Below are 23,597 nucleotides of genomic sequence, written 5' to 3'. Positions count from 1 at the left end.
TTTACAAAACAGGCTACACAAACAGAAACCATTTATCAGGAGCAGATGTGGGAAGTTGAATCAAGAGAAATTGCCACAATAAATTCTGTTCCATGAACCAGGTGGAGAAGTTACTGTTGGTTAGAACCTTTTTTAAAATACAAGTTTATTTCCTTGACATTTCCTAGTTTAGTTCCTTAACCAAATTGATTAGCAATTAAAAAAATGTCCATAGCTGCAAAGTTTTCAAATGACTAGGCGTCTATGAAAAACTAGGCCTTAACATACAATATAAATGTTATTGTTATGAATAGCCGTTTACTTCTCTCTCAGTTCTGTATAGTCCACCTTTTCTGCAAATGATCATGTAATACTTTCATAATCAGAAAAAAAATTTAAGACAAAAATACCCATCAAAATTAATTAAAATGTAAACCAACTTCTGGTGCAATTGTGGGTGGGATTTAGCTATACGTCTAACACGCTTTTAATTGGAAATGATAACGAGCCTTTAAATAGTAAATAATTAGAAATAGAAAACGCCCAGAACAATCTTGAAGAGCCTCTGTGCTAAGATTTCCTGTCGCACCCTGATAGCTCACAGCAATCTCTCCATGGAGATTATGTGCATGCGGGTGCCCATTCATGCCCAACCCAAAAGCCTCCGTGCACACAGGTTCACCACAACACTACGATTAAAAAGAAAAAAAAAGTAATGCCAAAATACATCAGGGAGAGAAAGAGACAGACGTAGCCCAGCCCCACCCCCACCCCAGGATGCTCCCTGTATTGAAATTTTATAAGTCCTCCCACGCCCTTTGGCAAAGCACTTTTATCCCTCGGGCAATTCAGAGTAGAACAAATGTCAGGTATAATTTCATTTTCATTATTTAATTTCTGCTACAGGACGGTAGAGCACACCTTTAAAAAAAAAAAAAACCGCCTTAAGATTTGGAACAAGTGTGGGGGGGTAGGCGTGTCCCTCAAAGCACCTTTGGGACCTTTCCTACAGAAACCAATCCAGTAAAATTACGAAAGGCGAGTCGTTCTAAACTCAGTAGGGGCCCTCATGCGGAGCAATTTATCAAAATTAAAATATTTCACAGATCATTTCTTCTGAAAAGTTTTCATGCTGTCAATAATCTGCAATTATTTTCCTCTTGGAGTGGCAGTTCCTGCTTCCTTAAAAGAGAAAAAAAAGCCAAGGCCCGGGAGTGTCAGGAGACCCTCGGAGCGCGCCACCTACCCCCCACCTGGCGGGACCGATCCTCAGACAAGGCTTTCCACAGTCGCCGAAGGGACAGAAATAAACACCCTTTAGAAAGCAGACGGCGCGGCACCCGCCCCCCCCCCAATTCAAAGGCAGCAGTGCGCCCCGACCTCGCCGGCCGCGGGCCAGGGGGAGCGGACCGCAGCACCGCACTCACCATCGCCGCTCGCCGGGCCGCCGCCGCCTCCCGCGCCGTGCAGGACGCCAGGCCGACGCCAAGTTCAAACCTCGCCGCGGCTCCGAGGAGGCGGCGCAGGGCATCGCCGGGGGTATCGGCCGCGCTCAACAATGGGCGGCTCGGCCGCGCCCTGCGCCGCCGCGCCCGGGCTACTGCGGCTGCGGCGCGGCGGGTCCGGGGCGCGCGGTTCCAGGGGCCCCAATCCCGGCGCCCGGGCCCCGGAGGGTGCGGGGGCGCCCGACGACCACGCCTCCCGGCCGCGGGGGCCGCGCCCAAGAGGCCGCGCTCGCTCGGCGCTCGCCACCAGGTAATCCCACAGGAAGCCTCCCGGATTGGCCCGGGCGCTCAGGACGGGATTTGCATTTCAATGGCAGAGAAGGCTCCCCAAGGTTTGAAAACGGATTCTGGGAGTGAAGAGTCGGGCTCTTCTCGCCCCTCCGCAGGCCAAGTCGTCCGGTCCTCGTGGTATTAAGGAGACCGGTGCACATGCTCCCGGTCTCTCCTTTCTCAGCTCACAGTCAGAAAGGTGGTTTACCTCCCCCACCCCGCCCCATTTTGAAATGAAACGGAATCCAAGAGCAAAATCCCGACTTTAAGAAGCCCGCGCTCGCTTTTCAGGGCCCATACAGTTAGTAATTGATCAAATGAAGCATGAATGAAGGAAAGGTAAAAAGTTCACAGCTTGGGGGGGGAGAAAAAAAGCTCACATTACAAGGAAAATAACCATCCTTTTTCTCCGTATGTCCTTTTTTCAGTATAAGTCAACCGGAGAGATCCAGGTTGTTGCTGATCGGCTAATGCTGTTGAAACCTCTCTTCCCAGCCCTTTTTTGTTTCCATGAGCATCATCTCTAGAGGAGAGGCAGGTGATTATTTCAGTGGTTAGGACTATTATCTCTCGGGAGCTTGGATTCAGCTTTGCGAACGTTTGGGTCTTAGACAATGTACACATTTGCATTTGTTTTGCATTTGTGATCTAGCTGCCCAGTTAATATTCTTAAGGAAGGTATGGTGCTTTTTTTCCCCTTTTCTTTATTTTATTATGTTATGTTAATCACCATACATTACATCATTAGTTTTTGATGTAGTGTTCCATGATTCATTGTTTGCGTATAACACCCAGTGCTCCATTCAGTACGTGCCCTCTTTAATACCCATCACCAGGCTAACCCATCCGCCCACCCCCTTCCCCTCTAGAACCTTCAGTTTGTTTCTCAGAGTCCATAGTCTCTCATGGTTCGTCTCCCCCTCCGATTCCCGCCCCCCTTCATTTTTCCCTAAGGAAGATATGGTGCTTTTAGTTTCATCTTTCTTCAGAGGCTCTTCCAGCCTCTTTCAATGGAGGTAAGATTTTTTTTTCTTAGAGTACCTTTCTTAATTGCTCTCACATGTCATCGCCAGAGATTAAGATAACAGAAAGGTCTGAGATTGGTTTTATTTCTTCTCACTCAAGCGGAATCACTGTTGTTAAAATTTCAGGTTCTATATTTAAGGCAGTAAATATATATACAGACACAGAGAAGAGAATGCCTAATTAGGTAGGAACTAGAAGCCTGAATTCCGGGAGAGTTGAAACCATTTGTCTTTACTTGGCTGTACTCTTTAGCCACCACAGCATCCACAGAATAAACCTCTCCTGAAATCTTTAAGGACAGGCTTCCTTCCCACCTCCAAAAAGGTACTATCCCCCTTCAAACTGGATGTTGTCTTCCATATGGTATTACAAACATGCACAAACACATACACACCTATCATATAATCAATGGGGTACCCACACACATGTTGCTGCGGGTTGGAAGCCCTGTGGAAGTGTAGTTTTGGGTGAAGGTGATGTTCACAACTTCAGCTTTAAATAAGTGGTCAGCCCTTCAGTATAGACCGCACATTGCCTCTGCCACCGTGTTGAGGAAATAAGTATTAGCTGGAAGACACAGGCAGGAGCACTGTGGGCGGAATAGAGAAGACCAGTCCTGCAGCTGCTTTTTGTTTCCTGAGTGCTCAGGGTCAGGTGAAATCTCATAAGGGTGGAACAGATCCTTCTGTTCCTGTATGAAATATCACTTTAAATTGGTGATTGAAAACATACTTTGGGTCCAAATCTTACCTCCCACACAGCCTATATTATACCACTGAAATCCATCACTATGATGAGAAATCCCTGGGCTTCCACTGTACCACAGATTCTGGAAAAATACACTTGACTTGTATCTGTAACTTAGAGGCCTTGTCAGATATTTGTAGATGAAAGGAAAACAACCTGTCTCATGGGATCAAAGCTGAGCCTGGAAATGAAGAAACCTCTGTTGCAACACGAAATGCCGCTAACGTCTCTCTGCACAAGCGAGGAGCAAGTTCCCTCACCTGGCACCTCAGTTCTCTGCAGAATGGTCTGTCCCTTCCTTCACGAAGCAGAACTGATAAATGACCGTGGAATAGTTACACATATCAAGTATAGGTATGGATTAACTCCAAGACAATTATTAAAGATGATCTCTGTAAAGTCATGCTGTCTTTCGGTTCCTATTAAAACTGTACTCCGGGGACCATGGGTGCCTCAGCTGGTTAAGCATCTGACTCTTGAAATCAGCTTAGGTCTTGGTCTCACTGTGGTGAGTTCTAGCCCCTCACATGGCGCCTACTTAAAAAAAAAAAGACTGTACCCAGAAATGGTGCTTTCACACTAGTATCCAAAGCATTTTTTAAAAGATTAAAACAGACATATTGATCAAGAAAGAAAGCTTTTAAAAAATGCTAAGATCTTTTTTTTTAAGGATTTTATTTATTTGTCAGAGAGAGAGAGAGAGCACAAGCAGGGCAAGTGGCAGGCAGAGGGAGAAGGAGAAGCAGACCCCCCACTGAGCAAGGAGCCCCATGCTGGGCTCGACCCCAGGACCTTGGGATCATGACCTGAGCTGAAGGCAGATGCTTAGAGACACATCAGAGTGACATGTAGAAGGTCCACCAAGGTGGTGATGGCAGAGGAGTCATGAGTCAGAAACAGGGGTGGTGATAGGATGCCTGGCCGTGGTAGCACATCCAGGCACTTGGTGCTTTCACAGGCCAAATCATTTCCTCCCGTTTCTCTTAAATATTTCAACCTCTAAGTCCAAATTTCAGTATGAGATAAATAGGCTAAGCTAAAAATATTTAAAATCACATCAGATTGACTATGTCAATTCCAAATGGATTGATTCATACTGTACACACACTTAGAAGTTGGTTTGTCCCCTACAATTGTCAGGTCTTATTAGTAAGGAGAAACCCTTGAGAACGAGTATCTTTTTCAAACAAAAAGCTTAAGAAATTTAGGATTATTTCCATATATCTCCAAATTCCAGATTCAGCAATTATTCTTTGAAATATTTAATTTCAATTAGTGTAATACATTTAATTAATCATACCTTTAAAGAAACTACATATAGAAATTATATATGTGATTGGGGTTCTGAATTTATTTTTTTCACAAATTTAGCTTCTTTTCTATATTATAGTAGTATAGTTTTGAAATATACTTTGTACTTTATTAAATTAAATTTCATGTAAGGGCACCTAGGTGGCTCAGTCAGTAAAGCATCTGACTCATGATCTCAGCTCAGGTCTTGATCTCAGGGTCATGAGTTCAAGCCCCATGTTGGGCTCCATGATGGGCAGGGAGCCTACTTTTTAAAAAAATTAAATTTAACTTAGAAATAATCAACTATTACTTCTTACCAATTCTGCTTGGCATTCTTTCTATAATTCCAAATAAAGTTTTAATGTGAAAACTATAACTATTTGAATCATAAGAGTCTTTGCTAAATAAGAAGAAGAAGAAGAAGGAGAAGAAGAGGAAGAATTATTTCAATTTGCTCTTGTCACTGCCACGCAATAAGTTCCCTGGTTCATCTATACTCTTCTTTTGGCTGTGACACCTTAGAAAAACAAGGTCAATATCTGTTGAATATTGAAAGTCAGTTCTAGGGACTATTTAATGGTCAATACAAAAAACTCACCAATAGGAAAGTATACACCTGAAACATGGGTTCTTGTAAGCAAACCAGAAGACACTTAACTACAGAGAACAAACTGAGGGTTACTGGAGGGGAGGTGGGCGGGGGATGGTCTAGTTAGGGGATGGGCATTAAGGAGGGCACTGGTTGTGATGAGCACTGGGTGTTATAGGTAAGTGATGAATCACTAAATTCCACTCCTGAAACCAATATTACACTAGATGTTAACTAACTGAAATCAAATAAAAATTTGAAACAAAACAAAACAAAACAAAAGGACTGTGGAAAACTCAAAAGAAAAAAAAAAGAAACATGGATCTTGCTTCAGAGAGAAAATATTAGGAGAATGTTTGGGGTGCTTCCTTCTCAAATAGGTAGTTAGGTTTAATGTGGACATAATTTCTAATGTAATATTCACTTTAATAAATACTTTATTTTTTTTGAACTGCTCGCCATGTGAAAAGTAAACAACCATCCTAGTGAATAAGATGTTAAAATGGAAATTTAAAATAAGGAAGTGCATTTAAGACAAGGCCAACCCTGAGAAGTAATTTATTTCATGAAGTGGTGATTGTAACATGGAAGGGAAAATCCTGTAAGATCTTTCAGCTTCTCAGTTCCTTGTCTTCTCAGCCACCTACCTCTTCCCTCCATCACAGTCCTTTCCTGCAAATGGCGAGCCCCCAAGTCGGCTGAGTTAACAGCTTCCTCACCCCCTCTCCTTATTTAAGGCATCATCTCCTGCTCGCAGCTGGCTGTTATTGACAAGGGCGCCTCTGTGGTTTCTGTTCTTTGGGACCCAAGACTAGGGTCTCAAGTAAAGGCCTTTATGCAACCTGACTGTCACCTGGAAAGCTACATAGCGTCTTGCAGAGGTCAGAACCCAAGGAAAAGAGAAGGCAGGACTAGGTCTGTGAAACTGCACTCACTATGTGGGCCACTACAATTGCATGGCCGTGTGCATGGCTCGGGGGGGCAGATTCGGGATCCCGCATCAAACCTGCATTGGTCTAAATGGAAGCCAAAAGAAGAACAGAACAACAAAACTAACAGATGAGCCTCAAAGGGATCACTTCATGGACATGTAGGAGACAAAGGACATTTTCAGTTGTGGGGGTCACTGATGAAGGAACAGTCACTCATGTCAGCAGCCTCAGGTCACCAAGGAGACAAGGATGGACAGCATTCTCTTGGGAAAGTTTTGATTGAAAGATTAGAATTGCATCCTGGAAATTGGAAGCAACTAAGTGCTCATATTGGAAATGGTTAGATGAATTCTGAAGCACATAATGCAGCACTGACAAGGAAAGAGTCAGACCTAGAGGTAGTACCCAGAGATGTCCATATAGTTAAGTCAAATTATATACAACGTTTAGTATGTTTTACACAAGTCTAGAAAAACATCTGAAAGGAAATACTAAACCATTCCTGGGCAGTAGGACTGCAGGGAGAGAAATCTCGGGGGATAAACATAAATTTACCTTTTGCTTTTAAACACCTCTATAGAGTGTGGACATTTTTTAAAACAGTAAGTATAAGTTACTCTTTGAATTAAATGTTTACAATAAAAATTTCAATAATTACAAAAGCACCCTGAGTTCTGAAATATTTCAGCCAAGTAAGCTAACGTTGATAAACTGAGTCTTTGATTTCTTCCCATGCTTGCCTCTCACTTTCTCACGCTTTGTAAGACTGCAAGGCAACCCAAGGAATAAAGTCCATCTCCAAAGCTTAGACGGAGCTGTCACACCTTGGGGTGAAAACTCAATTTCCTGAGAGTCTGGGTATTGCAAGGCTAATAGGGAACGAGGGAGGAAAAGGTGGAAGGTGAAAACTGGAGAGGGAGAAGAAAGAGAAGGGAAGAGGGGAAGAAGGAGAGATGACGGCTACAGGGTCAAAGACGAGGTTGAAGGCAGGGCAGGAGGGAGAATAGGAAAAGGAACATCAGACTCCTATAACCATGAAGATGTGCTCGAACACGTATGTTAAGCACATAAGGAAGAACATACACCAGGCTGTTAACAGAAGTTACCTGAAAGAGGTGGCATGGGAAAATGTTGACCTTATTATTTTACTTTTATTGTGTTATAGTATTTGTTATCATAGCAAATAATAACTTTTTTTTTTTTAAGTAAACGCTACCCCCAACATGGGGTTCCAACTCAACAACCCCCAGATCAAGAGTTGCATACTATGCTCACTGAGCCAGCCAGGTGCCCCAATAATATCAAATAATAAAAATTGTAAAACTAAGGCCCACTGTAGATAAACAATTATGAAGAAGAAGGAAAACGATTCAGCTAAGCTGCCTCTGGTGGTAACTTGGGCACGTCACGGCCCACAGCATCTACCCCTCACCTGCATGCATAGTCTAATATCTGTTATCGGAGGCATTTATGTAATGTGGGATAACAAGAGTTTTCAGACGAAAATTTAATAGAAAGGAGTGAAATTCTAGAAGTTATCAGATTTATACACCAGCGGCATCTTGGATGACAATGTCTTGAAGGTAAAGAAACGTCAACCAGGCCTGCATTGGCTGATGACAACTATCACGAGTTCTGGTCGCACTGCTCATAGATGCGTGTGCTCCTCACTTGTTATTGCTGTCACCAGTGACATTACACCCATTTCTTTTCTGGACACAAGGAAATAGTTTCCATGTCTTTAATACTCTGAGAGTATCATGTAAGGAGACTCCTATTCTGGACATGATTTAGATAATACCAGCAATTCTGCTTAGATTTTGATTGACAGAATATCATTCAGGAAGTTTTAGAGTAGCCTAAGATAAGATTTTCCCATTGACCTTTTCTCCCCCCTTCTCCTTCCCTTCCTTTCTCTCTCCTTGACCCATTTCAATTCAAATACTACCTGCTGAGTACCTGCTAATTGCCAGGCTTTGGGGATATCAAGTCGGATGAGGTCCTAGCCTTGACGTCACAGTGCTCATCAGAAACTCAAACATTGAAAGAAATTATTTCAGTACCATGTGATAAGAACGGTAGAGTGTGGTGATCAAGAGTATGGACTGGAGTCAAGAGCTTGCTAGCTGTGTGCAAGGTTAATTGATCTTCCTAAGCCTTAGTTTTTCCTCTAAGTAAGAATAATTACATCTGGGGGCACCTGGGTGGCTCAGTCGGTTGAGCGTCTGCCTTTGGCTCAGGTCATGATCCCGGAGTCCTGGGATCGGGTCTCACATTGGGCTCCCTGATCAGCGGGGAGCCTGCTTCTCCCTTTCCCTCTGCCGCTCCCCCTGCTTGTGCTCTCTCACTTTCTCTCTGACAAAATAAATAAGTAAAATCTTTTTAAAAAAAGGAAAGAAAGAAAAGATGTCCATATTGTTAAGTCAAATTATATACAATGTTTAGTATGTTTTACACAAGTCTAGAAAAACATCTGAAAGGAAATACTAAACCATTCCTGGGCAGTAGGACTGCAGGGAGAGAAATCTCCTCCCATAGGTTTTTGGGAAGACAACATGAGATAATTATTGAGAGTGTATCTGGTGGGTGCAGGAGTAACAGTGAATAGTAACTGTTCTTATTCTTTCTATTGAATCTCCTCACGGGCCTATCTTTCCTCCCATTGGGTGCCATTCATTGACCAAAGAAAGGATGAGTCAGCAGAACTCAGAGAACAAAGGAATCCAGGCACAAGTCTTAAGATTTGGGAGAATACTCAGTCAGAACCAGTGTTTCCCCCACAACAGCCATTACAGCTTTCTAGGACTCACAAAGAAGGGCAAAGCGAGTCAGAGAGAAGTGAAGGGGAGTTAGAAGCTAGGGCAACTCTGAGTCCTACACGGGGCAAGCTGGAAGCTCCAGACAGGCTTAGGGATTTGAGAGCAGAAAGTATGTGGGCCCCCAAGCAAGAGTCTGGAGAGCGGGCTTCGTCCCAGAGTTGTTGGGAACTCAGTAAGGAGTCGGAGTCAGAGAAATGTCTATGTGGTGTACCTAGGCAGGAGAGAGCTTCCCGCCTTCCACCAATCCTCCCAACCCAGGGTGGTCCGGGAGAGGCAGAACGTATCTGATAAAGCCAAGATGGCATAGACACCGGACGGATCCGAGGAGGCTGCAGATACCACCCTCCCAGCTTGGCCAGTAAGCAGACACATCAGGCACCAGCACGGGGAGATGGTGACATGCAGGTCACAGGTGCAGCTTCACTCGGACTCCCTGTGACACACACACCCCGCCTCTGCCTAAGGCCCTCACAGCTCAGCTGCAACCTCAGGAGCTGGAGGACACTGGGAATTGGCTGATAGTTTCTGTCTCTGCTGAATGAGGTCTCAAAACAGAAATTACAGTCCGTTTCTAAAAAAGAAGCAGTTACATTCTTGCATAATTATGTTTGTGGCTCAAGATTTCTACCCACCAAACATGTAAAATGCATAGCACTGTGTGCCTAGCATGTGAGAGCTAAAAACAAAACAAAACAAAACAAAACAAAGATTGCTATTTTTATTTTGCTTAATCTATGTACTGGTAGCAGAGGAGAGGCTATTTATGTCAGGGAAGGGTCCAGAAATGTTTGAGAGAAGTCCTGAAGAATGTACATGGGCTTACGGGGTAAGAAGAGGAGGGGAGAAAAAGGTCACGTCAGAGAGTCTGAAGGTCCGGAAGCACCAAACAGCACAGGCTAACTGGGGATCTGCAAGTCCCATGGCCAGGCAGGGGCAGGTAGCGGACAGTGTAGATGGAGAGGCAGACGATGGAAGTGAAGCCTTTGGGGCCATCTTCAAGATTTGCACTTTATCCTGTAGGCAATGAGAAATCACCAGATGTTACACCGGTGTTCTGATCAGATCTGCACCTTGAAGAAGTCACAGCGATGGGGTGTGGAGGATGGACCAGGCTCCCTCATGTTGGCCATAACGCCTAAGGGGGCACCCCAGTCCTCTGAGGCCAGCACTGCCTCCTGGCTAGGGGTGCAGGCTCTGGAAGCAGAGTACTTGGAATCCTGGCCACAGGCCCTGCTATGTGACCTTGGGCTGGCCATTAACTGCCCATGAAGCGAATTCCTCATCTATGAAATGAGAGTTTAAAAGCTGAACCTGAGGGGTGCCTGGGGGGCTCAGTCGGTGAAGCGTCTGCCTTCGGCTCAGGTCATGATCCCCGGGTCCTGGGATCGAGCCCCGCATCGGGCTCCCTGCTCGGCCGGGAGCCTGCTTCTCCCTCTCCCTCTGCACGCCCCCCACTTGTGATATCTCCCTCTCTCTGTCAAATAAATAAATAAAATCTTTAAGAAAAATAAATGCTTATTGAATTTTGGCTCTTATTAATTGGGCTGCACTTAAAATCACGATTAACTTGGTATGGGGAGAATGATTATTCTCTTGGATAATTATGGTAAAATCTTCAACTCCTGGTATTCATTTAAATGTTGGTCACCAAGCAAAATTTCAGGAAGAAAACCCTCATTGTAAATCTGCTCGTAAGAGGTACCGGTCAGGCTGCAATACAAACAACTCCACCTCACCGGGGATCACAGTTGTTTGTGCCGGAGGGGGTGTTTTTCCTCTTCAGCTCTGAAGCTCCGAACAGGGCTGGTGTGAACTACCGGCACCAGCCCCCTCCCCTCAGCGCAGCGCCCTCCGGGAGCAAGGTGAAGGGCGCTGGCTATGTGAAGGGCATCTGACTCTTGGAGAAAGGCATGTGATAGAGGTGACAATGAGTACTGCCGACCCAGGCTCCTGAGAGGTAAAGCTCCCCAACTGACAGGTCGTTAACAGCATGGGCTCAGCGGGAGTGCAAATGCCGGCGTGCCCTTGTCACCGGGGAGAGTGTACCCGGGGAGAGCGGGGAGGCGGTGTGGGCGAGGGCAGACCAGGCTGAGCCAGCCGCCTTCTCAGCTAACCTGCACCTGCGCAGAAGCACCAACATTATTTTCTGTCAAGGAAAGCGCGTCTTTTTTTTTTTAAGATTTTATTTACTCATTTGAGAGAGAGAGTGTGAGAGAGCACAAGCCAGAGGGAGGGGCAGCGGGAGAGAGGTGCTAATGTTATAAATTGGCATACAAACTGAACCACTGATTTATAGAAATCTGTTTTAATGACTAAAAGTCTCATGTTATTCCACTGCGTGCTAACCTCTGACTTATTTATTGTTAAAGAGCTCTTTCCCTGACCCAGAGAAGTCTTCAGAGTCACCAACAATGGTTTCTTTATAACAATACAAAGCATCAACAACACCAAAATTCTTTTTGAAAGAATTGCCCAATGATTTGGCACTTCTTGTCTTTGCCTTGTATCAGAATTTTAGGCCTTTCAAAAAAGGACATCTTAATTTTATTCATAGCATCAAGATACCTATTCTGCTGGCTAGTTTTCTTCCTAAGACTGTGTTATATGAAATCTTGCATTTAAATATTTTATTTTATTTTATTTTCAAGACTTTATTTTTTTGAGAGGGAGAGAGTACGAGCAAGAGCACCAGCAAGAGAGCATGAGCCAGGGGGAGGGGCAGAGGGAGAAGGAGAAGCAGACTCCCCGGCTGAGTGAGCCCGATGCGGGGCTCAATCCCAGCACCCCGGGATTATGATCTGAGCCGAAGGCAGACGCTTCACCAACTGAGCCACCCAGGCGCCCCTATATAAATATTTTAAACATTTAGATGTCATCGATTCTGCCACATACTGTTTTACGAACAACCCAAGGTGACAGAGAAGTATAACTTCAAGAGACAAAAACAAGGAAAGTTGCTAGGCTAAAACCAGTTGGAATTTTTGAAATGTAGATGACTCATTTTGATGATTTACTGCTACTAAGGTTTAGACAATATGGTATTTAATGTCTACATATTTTTCAAAAGGACTTAAATCCTATTTGATGCTTTAGGTTTTGAAAAAAAATCACCTTATCTTCATTTGTAAACTTATTTTTGAAAATAAAATTTTCCACTAGCTAGTTGGCAGCTTCATTGGTCTTGAAGCATTAGCTTCTCTGGCTCTCAAAAGAAAAACAGAGAAATTAAATGTAGCTCCTATTTACTTTTTTGGCAGTCTCTTTATTGACTTAAAGAAGCCAATTCATCTGCCCTTATTCTTTAAAAACCCACAAGCAATGTGGTTTTTTAAAAAAGTCTAGCCACCAAGCACACGATAATAGTTCATTTTCTAAGATCTCTTTCATTAGCCACAAGTCACACAGTTTTATGTTGTACTTTCACATGTAGATTCAAGCAATGAAAAAAATTTCCTTTACTCTCCAGCTGATTTGTTTTTAGCCCAACTTTCTCCCAGTAGGTGTTCAGGAAACTGTTCTACTCCAAGCCGGTTATCAGTGTTATTTCGCATACTTTAGTGCTCTTGCCTAGGAACCAGAAGATAAGATCGGAGAGAAAACTCATTTTTAAAGTTCTTGTAATCAGCACCTTTGGGAGGTGTCCAGAGCACACTTATGCTGGCCAAAGCAAGAAGGTAACAGGGTCCTGGGCAGATCCTGGCAGGCTGTTGGCTGCCATTTCTTGGTGGTAGACCAGAGAGAGCTGAGCCACCATCAAAGCCACGATTCATTTTGTGCCTAGTATTAGCCCTATATCCTGCCTCGGGCTTTCTATACCTTAGTTCTAATTTTGATAATAACATGTCAAGGTATCTATTACCAGTCCCATTTTATAGACTAGAAATGAAGCTCAGATTTTTTTTTTTAAGATATTATTTATTTAGAGAGTATGCAAGTGGGGTAGGGGCAGAGGGAAAGGGAGAGAGAGAATCTCAAGCAGACTCCCCACTGAGTATGGAGCCCAATGTGGGGCTTGATCCCACAACCCTCAGATCATGACCTGAGCCAAAACCAAGAGTCGGACACTCAAGCGACTGCACCATCCAGGCACCCCAAGCTCAGATTTTAAGCAACTTGCCAAGGTACCACTGCGTACAACGGACAGAATGAAGAATCAGAGATCTGCCTGACTCCAAAGCCCATGCCTTGTTCTTATAACCACCTTGGATGACCAAGGTAACACTGCAGGTTAAACCACTTTCATAACCTGACAAGCTTCTGTTGTCTCCTAGCAGGTGAAGGAAAGTGAACACATCCATTGTCTACAGATAAAGTCTTTAGTGCCATTCAGAGCATCAAGGGAAAGAAAGCTACTTAGAAAAACCCCTTTTTCCTTATAAATCTAATGGAGGATGAGCAACGCCCCATATCTCTCCAGAATGACTTTCTTTTTCCTCAGTAAATGGAAAATCACTTTGTTTTCCCCTTTAAAAATTGTGCCTTTTCCCAAATGAAGGGCCTTAACTTTGCCTGATTCCATCCTTATTAACTTGGCTATAAGGGACAATTTTTCTAACTACATTTAATGAATCCAATAATCACCATTTTTGCAAACAAGCCTTGATTCCCTCCCTGTCACTTTATTTACTTTATTCCCCCCTGTCTGGATTGAGAGTCCTTCCTCAACCCCAATCTCTACTAAGGAAATGCTAGCAAACCTCCCAGGACCAGAAATATGTTTCTTTCTCAATGAAACTTCTCTGATCCTTCAACAAAAGCAACTTCTCTCTCTTCTCTGAATGTTCAAAAATTCATCATTTAATCATCTACTATAGCCTTTATCACATTTTACCTCCCATAGAGTTTTTGGTGCCAAACAGAAATCTCCCCTCCTAGGCTGAGAGTGTTTCAGGAGCGGGGATTATACATCATCTCAATGCCCCTGGTACACAGCGCATGTCGGTATTGGGCAAATTAATGTTCCTAGACTATTATATGCACGGCCATCATCTCATTTTTGAGTCTAGGTTGTTCTTGTCCCCTTTCGTTTATGTAAGTCACATTCTTTCAAGACCTTTCTCCCAGCTGCTCTAGCCATTTCCCACCCCAAATTTAGGAACTGAATTTTTGGTGCTTGTTATATACTGCTTTGAAGCATTATTTGTTTTGTTATGTGTACGCCCCGTATTCCCAATGAGAGCTACTCCTAGGGCCAGTGTCTCTCTGGATGGTGTTATGATCCCTCTTCTTCTCAACAACTTGTATTTATCAAATGCTGGGTCTCAGGCACTCTGCTGTATTTAGCTTATCATATCCCTTATAGAACCCTGGCTTTGTCCCTCAGCTTGCATCAGCCCTCAGCTTTCTCTACTGTGACACAGTCCAGGGGTTTGACGACTGGGCAGTGAGATTCTGGAGGGCAGAGATCACATCTTTTCTACTCATGTGGGAACTTAACAGTGTCTAGTGCAGTGCACTAGAGAACAGATCCCCAATAAATATGCCATTGCAGTTTTTTTTTTAATTTCCTTTGTCTTGGATTAGGAGTGTTTTCTTTAAGCGTATTTATTTATTTTTAAGTCATCTCTACATCCAACGTGGGGCTTGAACTCACAACCCCCAGATCAAGAGTCATTTGCTCTTCTGACTGAGCCAGCCAAGTGCCCCTCCATCAGAGTTTTGGAACTTTGGATCTCACAGGGCACCTGGGTGGCTCAGTCAGTTAAGTGTCCAACTCTTGATTTCAGCTCAGGTCACAATCTCAGGGTAATGAGATCGAGCTCCAAGCTGGGCATGGAGCCTGCTTAAGATTCTCTTTCTCTCCCTCTTCCTCTGCCCCTCCCCCCAACTCGCTCTCTCTTTCAAAAAAAAAAAAAACCCCAAAAAACAGAACTACAGAGTTTACAAAACAAACAGTGCTTTAAAACCCATCTTTAGAAATACCAGTGGTAATTCCAATTACTATCAAGTGAGAATCCTTCCTCAATTGGAGGAGTATTGGAACTGCCAGATTAAGAATTTGGCTATTTTTCTCTAAATCCAGCATGAGATCCCACTCTTCATTAAAAGGATTTGTTTTAGGCAAAAGAATGAAACCCTGTGCTAAGCGTCTCGACAATGAGCTTCCCACCTGCTTCCCGTCTGCCTCCGACCTTGCTCATCTCTGGTCTACATTTGTATTTGTCTCTAAAGGGAGCAATGGTCTCCTCTCCATGTGCTGGGATGAAAATATCTGATGGGAACTTACAGGCTCCCCCACGGGAAACTGTCTGAGCCCGTGATTTACATCCCTGGTTTTCTTATTAACTAACTGCCAGCCTTCAGAAGACTGGAGCCAACTCAAGTAGGGACCCTGGCAGCTGGTGTGAACCATGAGACTGGAGACCAGCGTGTCACAGCTGCTGGAGAGTGGGGGGAACGGGGAGGCTGGGTGGGGAGGAGGGAGAAAAATGGCTTCTGGAAATTTGATGTGTGCTCTTGGTAAGGAGTATAATTCTTTCTGATTAGAGGACAACTCACCCTTGATCACTATGTTAGGGTCAGCCAGAGAGACCAGTCTGCTAAAGGTTCAAGGATAGGATTTATTTCCTCCTTCACCTATCTTAGCATGTGTAGAAGGGAAAAGATAAGCTACTTAGAGAAATGCAAACAAGTGATCACTGTTCAAGGAAAACGTGTATGTTTTACCTTGCATAAACGTGTAAATGTTTTTACTTCCTAACATATGAGCTCATGAGAACATTATATAGAATCAGAAGAATCCATCTTTTTAGATCTAATTTAAAAACACCAGGAAAGGGGGAAATGGGGAGTTACTGTTCAACAAGTATTACAGTTTCAGTTCAGCAAGATGGGAAGTTCTAGAGATCTACCGCACAACAGTATGAGTATACTTAACGCTATCGAACTGTATACTTTAAAATGGTGAAGATGGGAGGGGGGAGGGGGGATTGGTTAGCCCGGTGATGGGTATTAAGGAGGGCAGGTACTGCATGGAGCACTGGGTGTTATACGAAAACAATGGATCGTGGAACACTACATCAAAAACTAATGATGTATTGTATGGTGACTAACATAGCATAATAAAATTAAAAAAAAAAAAAATGGTGAAGATGGGGGCACCTGGGTGGCTCATTCGATTAAGCATCTGCCTTTGGCTCGGGTCATGATCTCAGGGTCCAGGAATCGAGTCCCACAGCAGGCTCCCTCCCTCCCCCTCTGCAGCTCCCCCTGCTTGTGCGCTCGTGAGCACTCCCTCTCTGTCGAATAAATAAATAAAATCTTAAAAAAAAATGAAGATGGTGACTTTTATGTTATATGTGTTTTTACCACAATTAGATATTTTTTAAAACTTTTAAAAAAAACTGGTGGATAAATAAGAACAAGAAGAAAGTAGCCAAATGCCTTCTGAAGAGGGAAATACATCACTGCCCCTTTGGCTGCCATTTCATCCCCGTCCCCAGCTTTTTTGTTTCTTTTCCCTTTTAGCAAGCTGCCTCACAGATACGCACAAACATCCTTTCTCTTTATGTGGACAAAAGAGGACAAAAGAGAAAGATGTAAGCGTCTGTAGAAGTGGAGAGGAAAGCTGTGGGTCTTCTTCCTCTGGAGAAATGTCTCTGAAGCACCAGCTAATAGGGAATTTTTAAAAATCATGTGTGCATGATGGGTAATGCCAAAGATGTTGTTGAGGTCCACCTAACAGACTAATTTAGTTCGTACTACTGGATTCTAGGTCACAAGTCTGAGAGAGATCCAGCGAGCTAACAGGTGAGGACAGTCATGCCAACAGGCAAAATAAGGGACTTAAGAACCCCAACCCAATTTCCTTCCAAATTCTCTTCCTATCCCCACCTCCAACCCAATTTTTTCTTTCTTATCTAGTTGGGAGACTAAGCTGTTTATACTGACTGATTTATTTTAGGAAAGGAACTGCTTTTTAATCTGTCCTAGTTCGGTGTTTTTTCTTTTGGAGTGTTTGTTGATCAAAGTAACAAGCAACAAATGTTTTAATTTATGCTTCCTTTAGTTCTGCAAATTTGAAGAGGAGGAGGGCTTTTTTTTTTTTTTTTTTTTTAATAAGAGGTAATGAGGCAGAATCCTCTTAATGGCAAGGATATTTTCTCACCAAATTAAAACCCAACTATCCTTAAAAAAAAAAAATGAGATAAAAGTAGCTTTTCTTAAGGGAATAAAGACATTTTAAAGCAAGAAACTTCCCACACAGTTTGAGCTTATGCTCCTATCAATACAGGCTGAGGAGGGAGACCAACAGGATATTTTCTCTCTTTTTTTTGGTCCCTAACTTGAAAATTTACAGTAAGAGGACTCTGATCCAAATATTTAAGACAAATGACTGCTAATGCAATCATCTTAAATGCCAACAGCAGGGATAGGTTTTTGCTGTTTTATTTCTCTGAAAATATATTACCTCAGTTTATTTTAGGCAGATGAGCTCAGAGTTTTGTATGAATATCACTTCATTAATGTTAGTTCCATGTATGCAGTTCGACCAGAGAGTCTTGCTATGTTCATTTTTTTCAAAGAGGGATAAATCATTTTGACTTTCTCAATGTATCCATAATGGTACATGGAGCTCCTGTTTCCTAGATCAGAACTCTGAGAAACACTCTCCCTCAAGGGTGGAGGCATGACATCCCATAAATAACAAAGTCAATACCAGTTAAACCTGTTTCTCTATAGAGGTTTCTTTCTGGGTGTTTATTCATCTAGCAACATGTTTTATTGAATAACTACTATGCCATGTGTGCTGGGGGATGGACTGTCTGGCAGGCTGGAGGACTGGAGGAAGGCATCCTAAACCAGAACTGACAAACTATGAAAGGACCCCACTGAGGTCTAGAGAGTGAAGGGGTGTTAGCTGGGCCAAGAGCATGGAGGGAGGAGAGCCCAGCAAGACCCAGGAATGGGAAGAAACCAGTATGGCGGGAGGAGAGTGCAAAGGAGGAAGTGGCTAAAGGGGTGGACACAGCCTGAGGCTTGGGCTAGCCCTGGACATGTAGATCTGGTCAGGTCCTGGTTAGCAGTTTGAAGCTTATCCAAAAGGCAACAGAAAACCTTTAAGCAGAGGGACAGGATCAGATTTGTGTTTTAAAAGGATCATTTGGGGTGGGGGGGGGGCGCCTGGGTAGCTCAGTGGGTTGAGCATCCAACTCTTGATTTCGGCTCGGGTCATGATCTCAGCGTCGTGGGGATTGGGAGTAGGGCTCCATGCTCGGTAGGGAGTCTGCTTGAGATTCTCTCTCCCTTCTCCTCTGCCCCTCCCCCCCACTCATGCTTGCGCACGGTCTCCCCCCCCTAAAATAAATAAATAAATACATACATAAAATCTTTAAAATAAATAAATAATTAAAAATAAAAGGATCACTTTGCCTGCAGTACCACTGTTGGGAAAGGAGCAAGGCCAGAGCCCAGTCAGGACACAGCCATGGGAAGACAGCCTGGACGTGATGTATTCTCTCCACTCCAGAATAGAAGCTCCAAGAGGGCAGGGCTTTTTGCTTGGTTTATTTAACTCTATCTCAAGCACCAAGTGTGTGGCACATAGTAGATGCTCGAATATTGAACAAACAAATAAATAGGCTGACATAGGTCAATGATAGAGAAAAGGGAGGGGCAGATGGAGAGAAAAACTAGGAAGTGGCCTTGTTAATCTCTTTTGAAACCTTCTTTAAAATCTTTGTTGATTTTTTAAAAAGATTTATTTATTTTATTTTTATTTCATTTTATTTTATTTCATGGATTTATTTATTTGAGAGAGAGAGAGAGAGCACATGCCCAAGTGCAAGTGAGGGGATGGGCAGAGGGAGAGGGAAAGAATCCTCAAGAACGCTTCACACACGCCCAGCGTGGAGCCTGAGCGGGGCTCCATCATACAACCCTGAGATCATGACCTGAGCTGTAATCAAAAGCCCGGCGCTCAACTGACTGAGCCACCCAGGTGCCCCCAAAAATCTTTGTTGATTTAAAGTCATGCTCCTTTGCATCCTTTCCATGATAAAGCTATGATTCAATATCTAGGTGTCTTTCCAAATAAAAAGCTAACTTTAAAAAAAAGTATACAAATCAATGGTGTTGAGTAAATGTATAGAGTACATGCAACCATCACCATAATCCAGTTTTAGGACATTTCCATCACCTCCGGAAGTTCCCCTGCTCCCACTCCCAACCTCTGACAACTACTAATCTGCCTGTTTCTATAGATTTGCCTTTCCTAAAGATTTCAGATAAATAGAAACATACAATATGTTATCTTCTGTGTCTGGCTTCTTTCACTTAGCATGTTTTTGAGGTTCATCCATGTGGCAGCTTGTTTCAATAGTTCCTTCCTTTTTACTGTTAAATAGTATTCCATTATAAATATACTATATTGTGTTTATCCATTTCCCAATTGATGGACATGCGGACTGTCTGCACATCTTGTCTATTATGACTAGGGCTGCTGCGAACACTTGGGCACCAGTCTTGGAGTGGACAGAGGCCTTGTTCATCTGGATTGGGTGTGGGAGCTGGCGAGAAAAATGGATGGGTCAAGGAAGATGCCCAGATGTCAGGCTTGGGCAACTGCAGGATGACAACAGAACTCAGTGAAATGGGGAAGAACAGACACAGAGCAGCTTTGATGGCCAAGATGACCTTGGTTTGGGGCCAGGGCCTCTGAGACAGGAGTGGACATCCCCAGCAGGCAGGTGGGCACATGGACCTGGAAGGTGAGTTTCCTCAAAATATCTAATGAGGGACCATTTTTTTGAGCAGCTTGTTTCATGTTGAAGATATATTTCTCAGGCATAATAAAAGCACATCTCTGTAACTTAGGCTCTTCTCTCTAGAAATGTGATCAAAGAAGAAATTCATAAAACACATCAAATACTCACTTTGGTTTGCATAGTAATTATAATCACATCTACTTGCTTAGCGTTTCCTTTTTAAAAATTGCGGTAAGATACACAACATAAAATTTACCACCTTAACCATGTTTACATGAACAGTTCAGTGGCATGAGGTATGTTCATGGTGGTCTGCCATCCCACCACCCATCTCCAGAAGACTCTCATCTTCCCAAACTGAAACTGTACTCATTAAACCATAACCCCCAGCCCCCTGGGCCCCCAGCCCCTGCCAACGACCATTCTACTTTCTGTGTCTATGAATTTAACCACGCTAGGTATGTCATCTAAATGGAAACATATGATATTTGTTTTTGTGACTGGCTTGCTTCACTTAGCATGTCAAGGTCTATCTATCCTGTAGCATGTGACAAGATTTCCTTCCTTTTTGAGGCTGAACAATATTCTGTTCTGTATACATAACACATTTTCCTTATCCATTCATCTGTCAGCGGACACTTGCTTGGGTTGCTTCTTTTGAGTATTGTAAATCATACTGCTGCGAACATGGGTGTACAGATAACTCTTCGAGTCCCTGCTTGCTCAGCATTTCCTTCCAACAAATTAAAAGATATAAGAATTGAAAGATCTTTTATTTTTAAAGATTTTTATTTATTTATTTATTTATTTATTTATTTATTTATTTGAGAGAGAGAGAGAGAGAGGTAGCGAGAGGGACCATAAGCAGGGGGGAGAGGGAGAAGCAGGCTCCTTGCCAAGCTGGGAACCAGACGTGGGACTCGATCCCAGGACCCCAGGACCATGATCTGAGCCAAAGGCAGACACTTAACCAACTGAGCCACCCAGGCACCCCAAGAATTAAAAGATCTTCATCAGACTTTAACTCAGGTGAGCTGTAATACAATATCACTTAAATAATAGGTGATCACATGACCAGTTCAAGATCGTAATTACGAATATCCATCTGCGCTGAGTGAGGCCAGAACTTTCTCTGGCTTTAAGAGACACTGGGTATCACTGGACTTTTCTTAAGCTCTAGACCTACAATGCAGCAGTCTACTCTTTTTTTTTTTTTTTCTTTTTTAGGATTTTGGTGACACCACCTTAAATCAACCAATATTTACCAAAAGTAAGTCCCCTATGAAATTCTTGCTTCTCCTGATAATCTGTAGGGTCCCAGAAGTGACCCCATTCTGTTTGGTTTTGTGATAAAGCGTTCAAAGGGAATTTCTGAATGCACTTAAAGTTTTCTGTAGTATGTCAGGTTGGGCAGGTCTGCACTGATCCAGTCCAATTCACTAGGGCAGCACTTAACAGGGAGTGAAGTTCTGACATGGGATCAGGATGTCATACCAGAGGTCAGAGAGAAAGATTAGACACACACCAGCAAACGGCAGGGAGAGGTTCTGAAGGAAGGGGTGAGGACTGTCCTAGCTTAGATAACTGGTATCTGTCTCTCAAAAATGCCATGTTCACCACACATGAACAGAGCAGGTAGTTCATGGAAACTACCAGAACGGGGCCATGTTTTCATTCTACCAGGCTCACGAGAGACTGATGAGAATTGACAGGAATTAAGTTGATGAAATTAGCAAGCTTACATAGCCATCAACATCAGAAAACAAAGAGCAGCCCATTCCATAGAACAGTCCAGGATTCCAGCAAGGCCCTGGGTCTCACCACTGCTAGGGAAGGGAAGCTTGATGGGTCTGGGCCTGAAGAGAATCTCTCTTCTCCCAATTGCTATTTCCTCTGTCAGTCTCCAAGCTCTAGGCCCAGGGTACTGAGGGAATGCCAGGGCTTCCTGGAACACCCTCCCAGCGCCCCACCCTCAACTGGCATGGAGGGTGGGACAAAAAATTAAACATGGGTTATCAAGGGGAGGGAGATAGATCAAAAAAATCCCAGGGGCCCAGCCAGGCCATACTGCATGAGTAAGTGCCTCATTAGCAGAGCTATGCCTCTTGCAGATCTGAGGTGTTCCCACTAATGAGACCCAAGGACAGAGGTCATTATTACTCGAGGCCCGCAGAGGTCCCGTGACACCAGCAACAAACCTACCCCCATCTATTTCTGGATGACATTGGCAGCTGTGGAATCCTGGGTGAGAAGTGTGGAAGCCCCGGCCCCTCTGCAGGGAGGGACAGCCTTCCCTCTACATCAGTGGTTCTTACTCCAGGCTGCGCCTCTGAAACACCTAGAAAGCTTTTGAAACCAGAGGCCCAAGACCAACCGCAAACCAAGCGAGTTGGAATTCTGGGGAATGATCCCGGGCATTGTTATTTTTAAAAGCACTCCAGGTGATGCTCTTGTGCAGCTGTCAGTCAATTAGGGATTCTAGCTGCATAAACTCAAGAATTATCCATTAACGGCTTACTGCCCACATTCCATAAGGCTACACAGAGGTTCCGCCAAAGAAATGCAACTTAGGAAGCTGTATAAGTTAGCTAGGGCTGCCATAACAAAATACCCAAAGCTAGGTGGCTAAAACAACAGAAATTAATTTTCTTAAAGTTCTGGAGGCTGGGTGTTCAAGATCAAGATGTCAGCGGGGTTGGTTTCTCCCGAGGCCTCTCTTCTTGGCTTCCAGAGGCCTGTCCTTTCACTGTGTCCTCATACGGTCTTTCCTCTGTGTGCATCTCTGTGCCTCTTTGTGTGTTCATATTTCTTCCCTTTATAAAGACATGAGTCAGATTGTATTGGGGCCCACCCTAAGGGCCTCATTTTAACTTAATCACCTCTTGAAAGGCTTTGTCTCCCAATACAGTCACATTCTGAGCTCCTGGGCTTCTGGGCTTCAACATAGGAATTTGGGAGGGTACAAAATTCAGCCCATAACAGAAGTTCTTTAGATGAGAAGGTTTTCCTAAGTGAACTCTGACTTCACAACTACCAAATGTCTTATTTACTTAAGCTCAGAATTTTCAGAAGAACCCATTAAAAAAAGAGTAGTTTTTGAAATTATACGAATGCTGAGCTATTCTACATGGTAACTGACTATGGACCTACAGAGAAAATGCTCTTTTAAAGGGTCAGAATTAATGCCAGGGAGTAGCTCACCTGTTTTGAAAATCTGGCTCATTATCTTCAACTGCTAGGAAATGAAAGCTCAACATAGTTGGTATGTATAAACCAGGTAAGAAATTGTTTGAACAGCAAGACAAGGTGTCTCAAAACTGTAGCTTAGAGTAAAGGAGGAGTCATGACTCAGATTCCTACAGAAACCAAGAAGGAAAATGATGGAGTGAACCAGGGAAATTGGGGTACCTGCAGCCCTCATACTCTGTCCAGAGCCTTATAGAAAGTGGGTTCATTATTACCTAACCTCCCACATTCTCAGAAAAAAGGGTGCATATCTGAGCTTTTATGTGAAATTTTTCAGTTATTGTTGTTTTGTTTTGTTTTTAGATTTTATTTATTTACTTGACAGGGAGAGAGAGAGAGAGAGAACACTAGCTGGGGGAGTGGCAGACAGAAGGAGAGGGAGAAGCAGGCTCCCTGCTGAGCAGGGAGCCTGATGCGGGGCTTGATCCCAGGCAGCCAAAGGCAGATGCTTAACTCACTGAGCCACCCAGGCACCCCGAAATTTT

General features: G+C 43.6%; 1 protein-coding gene across 4 annotated transcripts in view; it reads right to left on the bottom strand.

Moving 5' to 3' along the window:
- SHROOM3 (shroom family member 3) overlaps positions 1-23,597 on the bottom strand; it is a 295,746-nt gene that overhangs the window by 74,746 nt on the left and 197,403 nt on the right. Inside the window, exon 1 of one of the 4 annotated variants that reach the window (XM_032400580.1) lies at positions 1,407-1,557. The exons of the other annotated variants lie outside the window; for them this stretch is intronic. The gene's annotated coding sequence lies outside the window, so the exon portion shown is untranslated. Of the gene's footprint in view, positions 1-1,406; positions 1,558-23,597 lie in introns of those variants that run through there. 4 annotated transcript variants of the gene reach the window in all.

The sequence above is a fragment of the Phoca vitulina genome, unplaced genomic scaffold (genome assembly GCF_004348235.1).
Source record: "Phoca vitulina isolate PV1807 unplaced genomic scaffold, GSC_HSeal_1.0 scaffold3, whole genome shotgun sequence".
NCBI classification, from domain to species: Eukaryota; Metazoa; Chordata; class Mammalia; order Carnivora; family Phocidae; genus Phoca; species Phoca vitulina.
The sequence above is the reverse complement of the archived record's forward strand: the minus strand, read 5'-3'. Positions and strand labels throughout refer to the sequence as shown.